The 15,421-nt window shown below is 26.8% G+C and overlaps 1 long non-coding RNA gene across 3 annotated transcripts in view; it reads right to left on the bottom strand.

Moving 5' to 3' along the window:
- Window positions 1-377: 377 nt before the first annotated feature.
- LOC136084031 (uncharacterized) overlaps window positions 378-15,421 on the bottom strand; it is a 30,121-nt gene continuing 15,077 nt past the window's right edge. Inside the window, exons 2-8 of one of the 3 annotated variants that reach the window (XR_010640289.1) lie at window positions 13,101-13,219; window positions 7,602-7,708; window positions 4,676-4,740; window positions 3,785-3,877; window positions 3,218-3,299; window positions 1,705-1,815; window positions 378-506 (exon numbers count right to left, since the gene is read on the bottom strand). This is a non-coding gene — a long non-coding RNA (uncharacterized LOC136084031). Of the gene's footprint in view, window positions 507-1,704; window positions 1,816-3,217; window positions 3,300-3,784; window positions 3,878-4,675; window positions 4,741-7,601; window positions 7,709-13,100; window positions 13,242-15,421 lie in introns of those variants that run through there. The other 2 variants (XR_010640288.1, XR_010640290.1) reach the window with 2 other exon arrangements.

The following is a 15,421-nucleotide window of genomic DNA, read 5'->3' as shown; positions in this document are numbered from 1 at the left end:
CTTAAAATAAATTAACATTTAAGTAAAGCAACTCAAACCAATAGTTTCATCAAAATTTTCTCAGTGCTAAATTTTACATTTGAAAATAATCGATAAAAAACTGGTTTATGGAATCATTTTACCGTGACAGTTAGTGATTTCAAATACGGAGCTTGCAATTTGAAAATATCTCGTGGATCGCACAATCCAAAACTTCAATCACTTAGCGGACTTTCATCACATTTAAGAAGTGGTTTACTCTAAAAAATATCCTAACTGAAAAAGCAACACAACAACCGGAAGTCCTATAAATCTCAAAAATTGATTCAAACTTTAAAGAAGGTTTGAAGTTTCTTGTGCTACCGTGGCGCAGTGGTCAGAGCGCTTGCCATGGAAGCAGGAGATCCAGACTTGAAACGAGCTTCGGATATATTTTTGCGTCACGGTAATGAAGGAGGCGTGAACTTCCTGGTTAAATGCACTTCCGCGGTGCTCTGTGACAAAACCTATAGGTCTTCTTTGGGCACCTAAATAACAAAACAAAAACAAAAAAGGTTTATAGATTTATATTAGGAAATAACACTAAAAGCAAAGTTTGGTTTGGCAAAAGTAGTAAAGAGATTCCTAAGACCTCCCCAAACATCTGCCAAAGTTAAAAGGTTGTTTTTAACTGCTGGAGAAATTCTTTCAAATGAAAGAAACAGACTTTTGCCAGAAAACATGAAAAAAAATGTATTTCGCAGAGAAAATACTTCAATTGTTACCTTTAATTATTAAAATGTCTTGACATATTATAGTTTTTATCAAACTATGTTACATGGTGATTGCTTAGATATATGTAAAATAGTTTTTTTTTTGATATAATTCGGTGATCATAAAAGGTTCAGGGATTTTAAACATTCATTTTCATATTTCGGCCGAAATTTCGGTTTCGGCCAAAATTTCGGTTTCGGTTTCGGCTACGGCTTTACTGAACCGAAATTTCGGTACTTTCGGTTTCGGCTTAAATTTCGGTTTCGGTCGATCACTAATTATTATTGATTGTTTTTCTTCTGATAATTATCTTTTGATAGGGAGTGCAACTGTTGGGATAATCCCGTTTAGTAAAGAAAATATTAACTTTGAGAAACTCTTATTCTTCTTTTTCATCATTCACTTCATCCATTTTATTTTAAAAAAATAAAGCAAGTTTTAAAAAACTGCATCTATCAAACTGGTTGACTTTTCTCAATCAAATTATACATTTTGATAAAAAAATCTAATGTAGGTCATTAACAAATAATTTAAGTAAATACCTGCTAATAATATTATTGATACAAATAACGATGATGAAAATAAAGTAAGCAACTGAAACAATTGAAAGAATGATAAGATAAGTTTATAATAAAAAAAAATCAGCATTCATTTTTAAACAATAGTAATAAAGCAGTTGGAAACTGCTTTAGCTTGTCAATATTCTATTAAATCATTAATGACACACAACTGAATATACAACATTGATATGTTTGATAAGATAAAACATATATTGTTGTGTTTAAGTAATAGTACAACAGCTATGTTATAATAGAGTTGAAATCTGCAACACAAGAAATTATCACAATAACATTACGGTATAACAAAAATTATTACTGCAAATAAATAATAGTACAAAACAGCAATAAGATATTATCTAACTACAGTTACATCATATTTTGCAATGTTACCTGAAAATAAAACTAATCCTACCTTTATTGAGTTGAATTCAATTTTTTCTTAACTGATGGCAAATGATTAATAAAGTAAACTTAAATTCATAAAAGTTTACTAAATTAAAACCATATTTTAACAGTAGGCAAACTAAAATATAATAATGGCAAATTTAAAACCAATAAAATAAAAAAATAAAAAAGAATCATATTTTTAAATATAATTATTTAATAAAATAAAATCAAAAACTTCAAGTCTTTGAAACCTTATAACAATAAACTTTATTAAACTCTAAGCATAAATAAATATATCTCCAAGCATAAAATAGATTTATAGAAAAAAATAAGTATACATAAAAAGAATAATAATAATAGCAAAACTAATCTTTAAACTTGTGCAATTCTTTAAGCTAATACTGCTATTTAAGTCAATGCTACATTTTAAGCTAATGCTACTCTTTAAGATAATACTACAATTTAACTTTACAATATAATTTAATTTATAGTAAAAGTAAGATGATTATTTGATATTAAATCTAATATAAAACATTATGATACTCACAATTTTTTTGTTTTTTTGTTTTAGTTATTTACCTCCTCTAGGCCGAGAAGGTCACTACAGATGAGGAGGCTACTTAATAGTGGTTATAACCCTCTCTCAACTCTATAATTCCGAAACACCAACCTTGACAAACAAGGCCGCTGCGCGGAGAAACAAGTTGAGCGCAGTACTACCAAGGACGTGGTGGGGATCGAACTCGGAACCTCTCGCTTATGAAGCGAGCGCTTTACCACTACTCCACTACCGCATTTCAAATGTAACTCACACACATGCATATAGATACAAAAAAATATACTACACATTTTGTAAACTAAATATATATATAAATATAGTTTATAACGGATTTCTAATAAATAAAATACACATTATATATTTCATATACTAAGTGATGTACTGCATTAAAATAAAATATATCTGCCTATTTCGTTATTACAATATCAATACTATTATTGTAAACATTATTATTAAATAACTAACAATTAAATAAATAACTAATTTCAGGAACTAATAATAATAACAATCCTACAATAACCTACTCCGGAGTAACATGTCCTATCCGGCAGTTTACGTCAACAGACAATTTTCTCTGTGACAACACTAAAAATGTCAATTGAATTTGAAATAAAGTATTACCAGTATTTTCTTAAATATTCAAATGGAGTACACTAACTAGTATGCTTAACAAATTAGTTTAGTTTAAAAATAAGAAGGCAATCAAAAAGCAGCTGCTTTTTCTCAGGTTTAACTCTTCTAATATACTATGTTTATAAAAAACAACAACTGTTTTATACTAGCATTACACAGAATTAATAATTTCTTTTATAAAGATTCAACTTCTGGAAAATAAAAAACAAGAATTAAGATAAAAATCTTTTTAAACACTATTAAAAGTATAATTAAACAATATTGAAAGATAAACAGTATTTGAAGAACATATAATTTCATTTCTTGATATTTTAATCATTGTCATTACTTGGATTTTTTAAACTACCTTTTGCAATGGAGCATGTTTTAAAGTAACACCAATACTATGTTCAATATCTTTTTCTGTTTCTTCAACTTTGCAACAAATGCTAAAAAAAATAACAAAAATGTTGTTTGGAATAAAGTAATGCTTTTAATTCTCGTTAAAATTTTAGTGGCCCAAGTTTGTTTGGAATCTTTGATGTTTTTTACTTGAATTTTAGCCTCAAAGCTCGCCTTTTTAAGATTTTAAACAATGTAAAATTAGAAAATATTTGTGTAAAGATAAACTAATTTGCCATATATACAGCTATTAACTGTATAAGTAATTGTTTCTACAATCATTTTATATACTTTCTAATATTTTCTTGACTTTGATTCTAATTTTTCTGATTGTAACTTATCTTACTTTTTCTAAACTTAAAAAAAATTATTTTAAATTCCAAAATGGCTAATGTAAAATAAATTTACCTACGTTTGCTGCCTCATATTTTAACAAAGCTATAAAACCATATTTTAGAATTTACTTGAAAAGTGTTGGGAAATATTACCATAATTTGTTAATCTAATTATGTAATATTTAAAAACAACATACCGACAAGTACCTTCATTGAATTTGTCTTCCTAAAGACAGCTTTCCACTTTACCATTTAAGTTGTACTCACTTATGATGCCGTTTGACATAACCCTAAAAAGTAACACAAGGAACTTGTATACAAATATAAATAAACTAAAAAAATGCCAAGGTAATAATCATGATCACCTAGAGGAGGAGGAAGGGGGAGGGTGAACGGTGGAGATTCCTGTATAAAATATAGTTAAATTTTAAAAATAGCGTAAATAATATTTTCAAAATTTAACTATATTTTTAGTTATTTTTTGAAACTTACCCAGAGGGCAATATATAATACCAATCATGATTCTCTTGGCAGCCATGATAATAATAAAGGGTGTTCCATAATTAACGCAAGATTTGAATTAAATAGAACAACAGTTTTTAGCCTTTTGATTGATGCAGCATCGAATTCCCTCCTTTAATGCAAGGGTGGTTGTGGGCTTGCTGATATTGAACTGTGATTTCAAATAACCCTCGAAACAGAAATCTAATGGCGCTAAATCACCATTAATTAGAAGTTAAAACACTATTCTGACCATATTTTGTATGAAATTTGCGAACTGCGGCCGCCAAGCTTTCATTATTTTTGAAATATTGTTCAAAATTGAAGACACGTTGTTCTATCATGTAACGCTTCATTTTTACTAACCCTAAACTGTCAGCTGTTGACGTATTTTTTTTTAGGGTTTCCAACACTATACTGCACAAACGGCAACAAATTCAAATCTCACGTTAATTTTGGGACACCCTGCATATACACATGGTAATACAATAATTCACTAGTAATAATAATAAAATAATAATACAATAATAAACATCAATCATTTATATATGGTAAAAATTCAAAATACAACACCATAAACAACTTACTTGTTCATAATATTCCTAACATATTCATGGCATGTTTTTTCTCCAAAGTTTTCAAAGCGACTAGGCTAAACAACAACAAAATAAAAGCTATTTAGTGTTGAGAAATTTTATTGCAAATAACAATTCTAATTATAAAGTTGCTCCAGAAAGAAAAACAACACAATTTTAAAGTTGTAAACTAAAAAATTAATTATACTTAAAACAACACAATTTTAAAGTTGTAAACTAAAAAATTAATTATACTTAAATGAAAAACAATAAAAACAAAATTTTGATACAAAATTTTTTTCACAGAAAGTTTCATTGAACTCTTTAAACTTTTCAATTTCAGTTATTAGCTAAATGAAGGAAGGCAAACAATCCTTTTCGTGCTTTTGACCAAGTGACTTAATCATTTCTTTTAAAACAATAAAGTTTGCTAAAGCTTTTGACAATATACAAACATGTTTAGTCTACTTTGAGATTTCTCAATATAAATATGTTTAGCCTACTTTGAGATTTATTAATATAAACATGTTAGTCTTAGGTCGCGACAAATTGTTTTTTAAAAAAAAACGTTAACATCTGTTTCTTTATTTATTGACGAATATCTAACTTAAGGGGTATATTGAAAAACAGGGCCGACAATGCAGGGCACCTGCCCCACCCCACTTTTTTTCTAAAAGCCCTTTTCTTTATTTTTTATTTTTTTCAAGAGAATTTTTAGCGGACTTTTTTTAAGAAATAGATGGTTGCGTACCTCCACTTAGAAACCTGTGCAGTAGGCCATGAACAAGCCAGTTTTATTTTCAATTCTTTAATTTTTTATTATTACTTATTTAAGTAGTTTTTTATTAAATTATAAGACAGTTTTATTTTCAAATAACTTTTATTCTAGTTAATAAGATATATAATAATTAGATATATCAAAAATGGTTATTGAATTTTTTAATTTTTTAATTAATTCAAAACAATTATTCGCGCATTTGCAAAGTGCGTGCTAATTAAAAAAATAATGTAAACTGGGGTAAGAGTAAACGAAAAAAAAAAGTGAACGGTTTCACAATTTTGTTTCATTTGCATTTATTGAAAGCTAAAACAAAATATCTTTGAAAATGCGAGGCACCATTTTGCAGAGAACTTTGTGCTCTATCTAAAGGTGTTAAAAAAATTATTTTCAAAAAATTTAATTTTCTCTTAGCAAACCTCAAAATTCTCACCCTTGTAAAAAACAAAATTTTTTTCTAAAAAATTAACTTCAAAACTCCCAAGACTAAAATTAAAATTTACTAAACAAAAGTCTGTTTTGTAGAAAATTTTATGGCAATCAGGATTCTTTTTTAAAATTGAATTTGCCAAAATACAATATAAATGTTTTTTGGGGAAAGAGTAAAGATGCTAATTGTTCACACTTATGCATTAAGATGAGCGCGGTGAAACTAATTAATTGTTATTAATTATTTGAAACGTTAAAGAAATATCATCATTTAACATCAGTCAGCATCAAACTCCAACAATTTGCCAACTTCAAAATTTAACAACAACACCAGTGACTCCTGTTCAAACGTATCAAGTGTTGCAACACTTCACAAAAAGACTTGTAGGCAATTTGAAAAATATTTTACAGCGCCACCATATTGACACGCAAAAAAACCCAAAAGAGTCGGCATTCTGAGAGTTGAAGGCCAGTGTCTGAGTACATCTGAAGTGCTCAAGAAACTAAAGCAAGACGATGAGGCCAAAAAGTCAAAGCAATTAAAGAAATGTAAAATTCACTTCAGTGAAGCTTCAGATGAAACTCAGCAAGTGTAAGGTTCAAAAAAACCAAGACAAGACAAAGACATCAAGAGGTGCAAAAAGTGTCACAGAGTTTGGGAAGAAGCATTCCCAACTCAAAACAAAGTGTGGTACCAATGTGAAGCTTTTAGTTGCAAGTCTTGGGTTTGTCGATTGTGTTTACTCAAAAAATAAAAAATTGGTAAAGAGTTTTTTGCATGATTAATGCAGCGAAACTGCTTCTGCCGATGAAAAACCTTGTTTTTTTTAATCTAATAAACAGTTTTTTTTTTCGTATTTTTGATTAAAATAGATTTTTGTAAACTTATTTTCTAGTAAGATTAGTTTTATTTTTATTAATTTTGCTAAATTTTCTTAATATCCTCATTTAGTTTTAATTCTCAATTCTTTATATCAAGTTATTATTAAATACTTAATATGATATTATTATATTAATGATATTAAGTATTTAAATGCACAGTAAAAAATGAAAAATAATATATACATAATAGTTTTATATATTCTAATAAATTACGTATATTTCTGCAAATCTTAAAAAAAATTTTTTAAACTTTTAAAAGAGCAATCAAACATTACTTTAATTTAATGATAAGAAAATTTAAAAAAAAAAAGCACGCTTTTAAAGAAAGCAATGATTTAACATGCTTTTTCTAAAAGTAATTGCTAATGCATTTATTTTAACATTTCCGACGCTTTTGTAAAACATAGTTACTTTCTTCAGCTGCGTACTTAATTATTAAACTAAAAAGTGATGCGATTGAAGAAAGTATTAGCTTTGTTTCTTTCAAAGTCGTTGAAAATGTGTTCTATATTTTTGTGACTTATTGCTTTTTATAATAAAAATTTTGTTCTTATAATAAATAGAAAAACTCTCAATCATATAATTGGAAAAAAAAATTGCTGAAGTTATGCGTTTGGTTTTAAAAAGATTAAGCAAACGCCAACGTTTGCGTAAGTAAAAGTAAGGACACATGACGTTCATTTTTCTGTCTTTTTTTTAACAAACGTTTGCACGTTTGTCGATTTGTCATGCCCTGAGTCTACTTTGAGATTTCTTTTTATAGTGAATTATTTTCATGTTGATTGATTACACTCATTTCGCATAATTAAGGAAACTTCAATAGAAAGCGTAAACAAAAAATATACTTACTTTGAAAAGATGCAAGATATATTCATTGCATCTGTTTTATTGGTTGAAATGTTCTCATTCCTTGCAAGAGACTGGGTTAGAGCTACTGCTAAAATCCACTGGTGATGCTGAAAATAATTGATAACATAGATTTTTAAGCCATATTAAATTAAATTCATCTTTCAAAAATATAACTTATCTAGGGCTCACAAGACTCAACAACTTCCACTGTTATCAAAATCATTGTATACAAAAATAAAACAAACCTAAAACAAGTTTATAAGCAACATTTTTAACAAATACATTTCATCAAGAAATGCATTAAAAAAGTTGTTAATTTTTGGTACTGCTTGTAGCATAACCATAACACAAAAAGCTTTTTTGCACAAAACTAAATTATATTGAAAAGCATTTAAACACTACATGAAAATCTTCTGTTATGCTGATGAAGAAGTAGGAAGAGACACCTGAAAATGGAAAATACTGATAAAGTAGGAAGAGAGACCTGAGATTCCACAGTATAACTTTTCTGCATTAATATTTTAATGCAAGAGATTTTTGTGTGGAGCTTTGACACGATAATTCTGCTACTTTAAAGAAATCTTTAATATAAGAGATATTTTTGCTGAATATATTTTTGGTGAACAATGCTAGAACAAATAACGTATATTCAACTTTCTTGATTTGATTAAGTATATACCACATCTACTTTCAAATATTATATTTTCTTAACTTTGTTAACTAAATGCAGTATTATTGAAACAAATATAGATATTGATTATATTAATATATTTGATTATTGAAATATATATATATATATATATATATATATATATATATATATATATATATATATATATATATATATATATATATACATATATATATATATATATATATATATATATATGTATATATACATATATACATAGAGATAGAGAGAGAGAGAAAGAGAGAGAGAGAGAGAGAAATGAATAGAATGAAATCTAGGGCCAGATAATGTTTCATAGTTATTTATGTAACTATCAAACAATATCTGGCCACAATATTCAGCAACATTAAATTAAATTAATCACTGAAACAATCATCTAAAAAAACTATATATTTTTTGCCAAACAAATAAATCAGAGTAACTTCTTACAATCTGTTTTGTTCTCTCCATAAATATTTAAAACATATTGAATAACATTCATAATCAAAACTTCAATATAAAATTTGAAATTTTATGGAACACATGTTGATGTGAAAAGTTATTTAAGGTATAATATATCATATGTATTTTAAATATCAATTTGTATATTTTAGAGGACAACATATTATTTTATCCAGGGCTGCTGAGTGGAAGTAGCGACATTTTTAGTGGTCGGAGTAACCAAAATAATGACTATGACTCTAATAACAAACTTCTTGGTATTGCACATGCATGCGCAAAATATTTAACCTTCAAAGAACTTTTCATATAGTTAGCAAAAAAAAATTTTTAAATCATTGCATAATATTTTTAAAAGAATTAATAGGATTTTTCAGAAATTTTACTTTGGAGTTGGCTCCCGAAGATTAATTAAAAAAGGAAAATTTCAACAATTGGAGTCGGTACTTTTTTTTCTTCAACTCCACACCATTAAGTGGACTATGTTGAACACATGTGGGGTTCAACATAGTCCACTAAATGTATAAAATTATGCTCATTATACACAACAAAACATTCAACATACAAATTTGGTGATTTGCTATTTATTAGCTCTCTGGCATAGTTGATATACTGAGAACGTATATCGATGTTATCAGCAAGTAATATGTATAATGAGAGGAAAAGAAGCAAAATTATGCAACTTTCCATCTTTCAAAATCATTTACTTGCCTTGGCTACCTTGCAAATTCATTAACATTATTGTTTAACTTAATTTCAGTACACTTATGAATTTGAGAAAAACTTTCAAAATCCCATTTTTTAATCTAAAACTGACGCAGTCCCCCTAGTATTTTGAAACAACAGCTATTTGACGTGGTTTATGTAGTAATATCCAATAATCTTTGGGACATCAAAGCATTTGGATCATCAAGCTCAATACTACCAGGGACTTGGTGGGAATCGAACTCAGAACTTCTCACTTATGAGGTGAGCGGTCTACCACTAACGCATAACTTAACAAGGTCTTTCATGCTTGAAAAAGAGAACCCCACAATGTCTAGATTACATAAGAAATAAAACTTTCTTATGTAATCTAGACATTGTGGGGGTTGAGGTTGTTGGTAAGCATGAAATCACGCATGAAATCAATCAACTGATGCCTGTCCAAGTCACAACCAACTTAATGACAAATGACAACTATGGATATCAATGTCTTTGAAATAAAAATCATTGAGGTGTTTATTTTTTTGATCATAGCTAATGAAAACATCCACATTGATTGCAAACTTTGATGACATAAACAAGATTCAATTAATATTTCACGAGATAAGATTATGCAGCAATATTTTTATTTGACATTATGTTTAATGGACATTTTTTTTCAGGTCTGATCCAAGCATAAAAATTTAGCAGCAAACAAGTACATATGTTAACAACCACAGAATCAACCGGACATCTTTTAAATAATTTTTCAGCTGCTGAAATCAAAATATGCATTCATTGAATTTTAAATTCTTAAATATCCTTTAAAATAACTGCATTCTTTTTGAGCTTTGACAGTGATAAATTCACAGCTAACCAATATTAATTTCACTGGGTTTTAAATTGTTCTCTTTACTTTGCAGATCAACTTTGGTAAGTTTTGAGCAATTCAAAATAGTTTCAGATTTAATGAACATCCTAAGAATACTCTTAATCAACTACACAAGATCACCATTCATGTGAAGTAACATTGGAGCGTCTGACAATTAAAACAACTAAGTTGATCGTAAAAACAGATAAATATAGAAATAGTTTTTTTATAAACTAAAAAAAAAAGGACACATTTTAAATACATTAGAAAATATCAAAGTTATTTATTTCAAAGGTAATTTATTCAACAGTAATAATGTAATAAAAAGTTTTAGCCTCTTTTGTTTAGTTTTTTATTTTATTTTTTATTTGTTGAGGTTTCTTTTTTTTTTTAGTTTAGTTTGCTGTTATTTTCTCATACGTTTTTGCTTAGTTTACCAATGCATTTTTTATTACGATTAAATAAAATTAAAAAGCTGCAGTCAAATTGTAAAAATAAAATACTACTGTTAGGTAGTATTTTTTTAATTTTCAAAACAAATTAATAGGTAGCACCAACAAAAACAATTAATTGTAAAAAGAGTAACTTCCCTATAAAAAGTTTCTGACTAAAAGAAAAAATTTCATGACTTATGCCAAAATTACCTAATTTTTTAGTTTTTCCAGAAACACTGAACTACTAAAGGTGAAAAATTAGTCTAAAATCTATTTTTTCCTCCTAAATTGTTGAAATGACACAGTGTGTAGCAAAAAGAAATTTCTAAAAAGATGTTGGTTTTTAGCATTCTAATATGTATATACCCTATTTCTCTTAATTTAATTTTGAAGACCATTTAATAGTAATTTTCAGATCTAAATTTTTATACAATTTCTATTTATATCATAACCCAATCATTGAAATTGTCTGGTGGAATCTTAACACCCTGTTCTGACTCCTAGTACCTTATTTAAATATCGAAAGCTTTTTGTTCCATAAAAAACCCTAAACACTCTTGAAAAAAAATCTTTACTTAACTAACACAACATAAAACACTGTATAAAAAATTAAAAAAAAACTCAAAATAGGTTTTTACAATAAACTTAAATTTATTAGATATCATTAAACATCTGAAATTTAACATCTTAGAGAAATGAAATAAGGAGTATAATAAAAAGCAAACATCCATAAAGTTGCATTTAAATTGCAATATAACAACGATCATTAATGGCCGATGAACAGGCTTATTAAAAAATAAAATTTAAAAAATTCGGAGAAAAAAATATATATATAATTTTACAAACTGTAGTATTAATAACTAGATAATAACTATTTAGATATTAATAGACTTATACTTAATTTTTTAATTCTTTCTAAAGCAAAAATGACATAAGATAAATTAAAATATGTAACATGATAAACATACTCATCGAAAACAATAAATTAAGAACAATTCAAAATGCAACATTATTTGTAGTATTTGTTATACAACAGACTTGGCAGAAGATGTTTATCTGCTTAAAAACAAATTCATAATAATAAACTCTTGTTTATTATTATGAATTTGTTAAACACACATGGCATTTATGCAAAAAGCCTAAAGAAATAATTAAACTCTTATCCAATTTAACAGTAATGGGTCCAGAAGTTTTTGGTGTTTGAGATATATCAACACCAGGATTTGTTTAAAAATGAACATGGTGTAAAACATCCTTTTTAGTTTTTATTAAATAATTTCTATATTTTGAAATATAGAAAAATAAAAACATTACTATTACATTCAGAATAAAAAACTATTTGAAGTGTTAATAAAAAAACAAACACTTTTTTATATGGCTTAATAGAAGAAGTTATACTTTTAAAAAAAAACACAGTTTTAAGTGGTTTTCTATAATTCCAACTCAAGAAAATTAAAAGAGTAACAAACTATTTTATTTACAAAACAATATTAAACTATATTTTAAATCAAGATTTTTTTATAAACATTTAAGTATAGAGACCACTTTTCTGTCATAATACATATGTACGTATATATATATATATATATATATATATATATATATATATATATATATATACATATATATATATATATATATATATATATATACATATATATATATATATATATACATATATATATATATATATATATACATATATATATATATATATATATATATATATATATATATATATATATATATATATAGATATATATATATATATATATATACATATATATATATATATATATATACATATAATATATATATATATATATATATATATATATATATATATATATATATATATATATATATATATATATATATATATATATATATATATATATATATATAGATAGATATATATATATATATATATATATATATATCTATATATATATATATATATATATATATATATTATGTCTATTAATATTTTGAAAGTTTATTTAGATAATAACAATTTATTTAAACAGTACTTAATTAAGATTCTGCCAAAAAATCATGAATTGTTCCAAGGAATGTAAAATAAATACGCTCCTCGTACATCTGTATTTGGCTGTTTAACTTTTCGCCAAGCATTTCACAAACATAATGATAAGGAATAAGGAATCCTTGATTATCTTTTCTCAATATATACTCTTCTAAATATTTCAATAAATTTCTTTTGTTTCCTTCTTCAAGTTGGCTTATTTCTTTGGCTTTAACTTTAATTTCTATTTTCAACTTATTTATTACTTCTAAAGGTGTATTAAAATTAGTTCCAACGCTATTAAAAAAAAAAACGCAGTAATCTGAACACTTTTGAATCGTGTCATCTTTTAAAATACCTTTATATTTTTCATTGATTTTATAAGGTCGGTGCATGCAACATTCGTCCATTTTAATGACTTGTTTTCTTCGTGACCTGTTCTCCGCGTTTAATGACTTCTTTTTTCTGCGTGAGTTTCTGAAAAGAGCGTGAACAAGATCAATTATTAATAATGCAATGCATTTGTATCATCATAGTCATAGTATTTAAATAGTCTGGGAACGCGGGCCGTTTTCTCATAACACTTAAGTTCCTTTCAATACTAGTGCTCAGACTACTTTAGAGTGGATCAAATTGTAAACTAAGTACTTAGCTGCTATTTAATTTAATTTACTCTGTGATAAATATTGAAAATGCCAAGAGCCAATTGCGCTATATTTGGTTGTTCAGTATCAAGAAATCATGTTGGATTGTCTATATTTCGTATTCCAACAAAAGATGACGAATATAGCGCAAACTGGAGACAGAAGTTAATAAGTGTAATTACACATGACAGTGATTGACAAAGGATTAAAAGCTCAAATCGAAAAAAGAAATCTTTATATTTGTGAACGTCATTACACAAAGGATCAACTTTTTCGTCGTGAGTAAGTTGCAATATTTTATATATTCAATATATCTGCTGCCTAAAAATAAGTATTAGCTAAAAAAACGTAGCATTAACTTAAAAATTTAGCTTAAAGAAAAGCACTAATTTAAAGATTTATTGTTATTATTATTCTTTATATGTATACTTATTTTTTTCTTTAATTTTATTTATGCTTGGAGCTTTATTTATTTATGCTTAGAGTTTAATAAAGTTTTTTGTTATAAGGTTTTAAAAACTTGAAGTTTTTTATTTGTTTTTTATTTTATTATTAAATATTTATATTTAAAAAAACGATTTTTTTTTATTTTTTTATTTCATTGGTTTTAATTTTGCCATTATTTTATTTCAGTTTGCCTAGTGTTAAAATATGGTTTTAATTTAGTAAACTGCCATGAATTTAAGTTTACTTTATTAATCATTCACCAACAGTTAAGGAAAAATCAAATTCAACCTAATAAAGGTAGGATTAGTTTTATTTTCATGTAACATGGCAAAATATGATTTAACTGTAGTTAAATAATATCTTATTGCTGTTTTGTACTATTATTTATTTGCAGAAATAATTTTTGTTATATCGAAACGTTATTGTGATAATTTCATGTGTTGCAGATTTCAACTCTATTATAACACATGTACTATTGAACACAACAAAATATTCCTTATCTTATCAAACAAACATATCAATGTTGTATATGCAGTTGTGTGTCATTAATGGAACGGTTTATTTAATAGAATAGTGTTAAACTAAAGTTTCCAACTGCTTTAGCTTATTACTAATGTTTAAAAATAAATACTGATTTTTTTTATTATAAAATTATTTTATCATTCTTTCAATTGTTTCAGTTCTGATTCGTCTAACTACCGTCCTATTAGTCTTCTTCCTATCATAAGCAAGGTTTTTGAATCTTTAATTAAAAAACACTTAGTTTCTCATCTTGAATCTAATAACGTACTTTCTGACCGTCAATATGGATTTCAATCTTCTCGTTCTACAGCTGATTTGCTAACAGTAATAACTGATAAGTTTTATCGTGCATTAGATAAAGGTGGAGAGGTTAAGGCCATCGCTCTTGACATTTCAAAAGCTTTTGATAAAGTTTGGCATGCTGGGCTTCTACATAAGCTTTCTTCTTATGGTGTATCTGGCAACATCTTTAAGATTATTGAATCCTTCCTTTCCAATCGTAGCATAAAAGTTGTCCTCGATGGACAGCACTCTTCTTCTAATTCTGTAACTTTAGGGGTTTCTCAAGGTTCTAACCTTGGCCCTATACTCTTTCTAATTTACACCAACGATCTTCCAGATATTCTCACATCTAAGGTGGCATTGTTTGCTGATGATACTACCATTTATTCTTGTCGTGACATGAAACCAACACTGTCTGATTGCTTGGAGGGGGCATTTAAGCTTGAAAAGGATCTCACTTCTACTACACCATGGGGCTCACAGTGACTGGTGAACTTCAATACAGATAAAACTCAATTTTTTTCAGCCAATTGTTATCGCAATAATTCAGATCTTCCTATATTTATGAACGGTGATGTACTCAATGAGTCATCTACTCTTCATCTTCTAGGGTTAACTCTTACTTCCAATCTTTCTTGGAAACCATATATCAAATCAGTTGCAAAATTTGCATCTGCTAAGGTTGCATCTCTTTATCGAGCTTATCACGTTCTTACTTCGGATTCTACTCTCTATCTCTATAAATCTCAAATCCGGCCTTGTATGGAATGCTGTTGCCATATCT

Source organism: Hydra vulgaris, chromosome 08 (genome assembly GCF_038396675.1).
Source record: "Hydra vulgaris chromosome 08, alternate assembly HydraT2T_AEP".
NCBI classification, from domain to species: Eukaryota; Metazoa; Cnidaria; class Hydrozoa; order Anthoathecata; family Hydridae; genus Hydra; species Hydra vulgaris.
The sequence above is the reverse complement of the archived record's forward strand: the minus strand, read 5'-3'. Positions and strand labels throughout refer to the sequence as shown.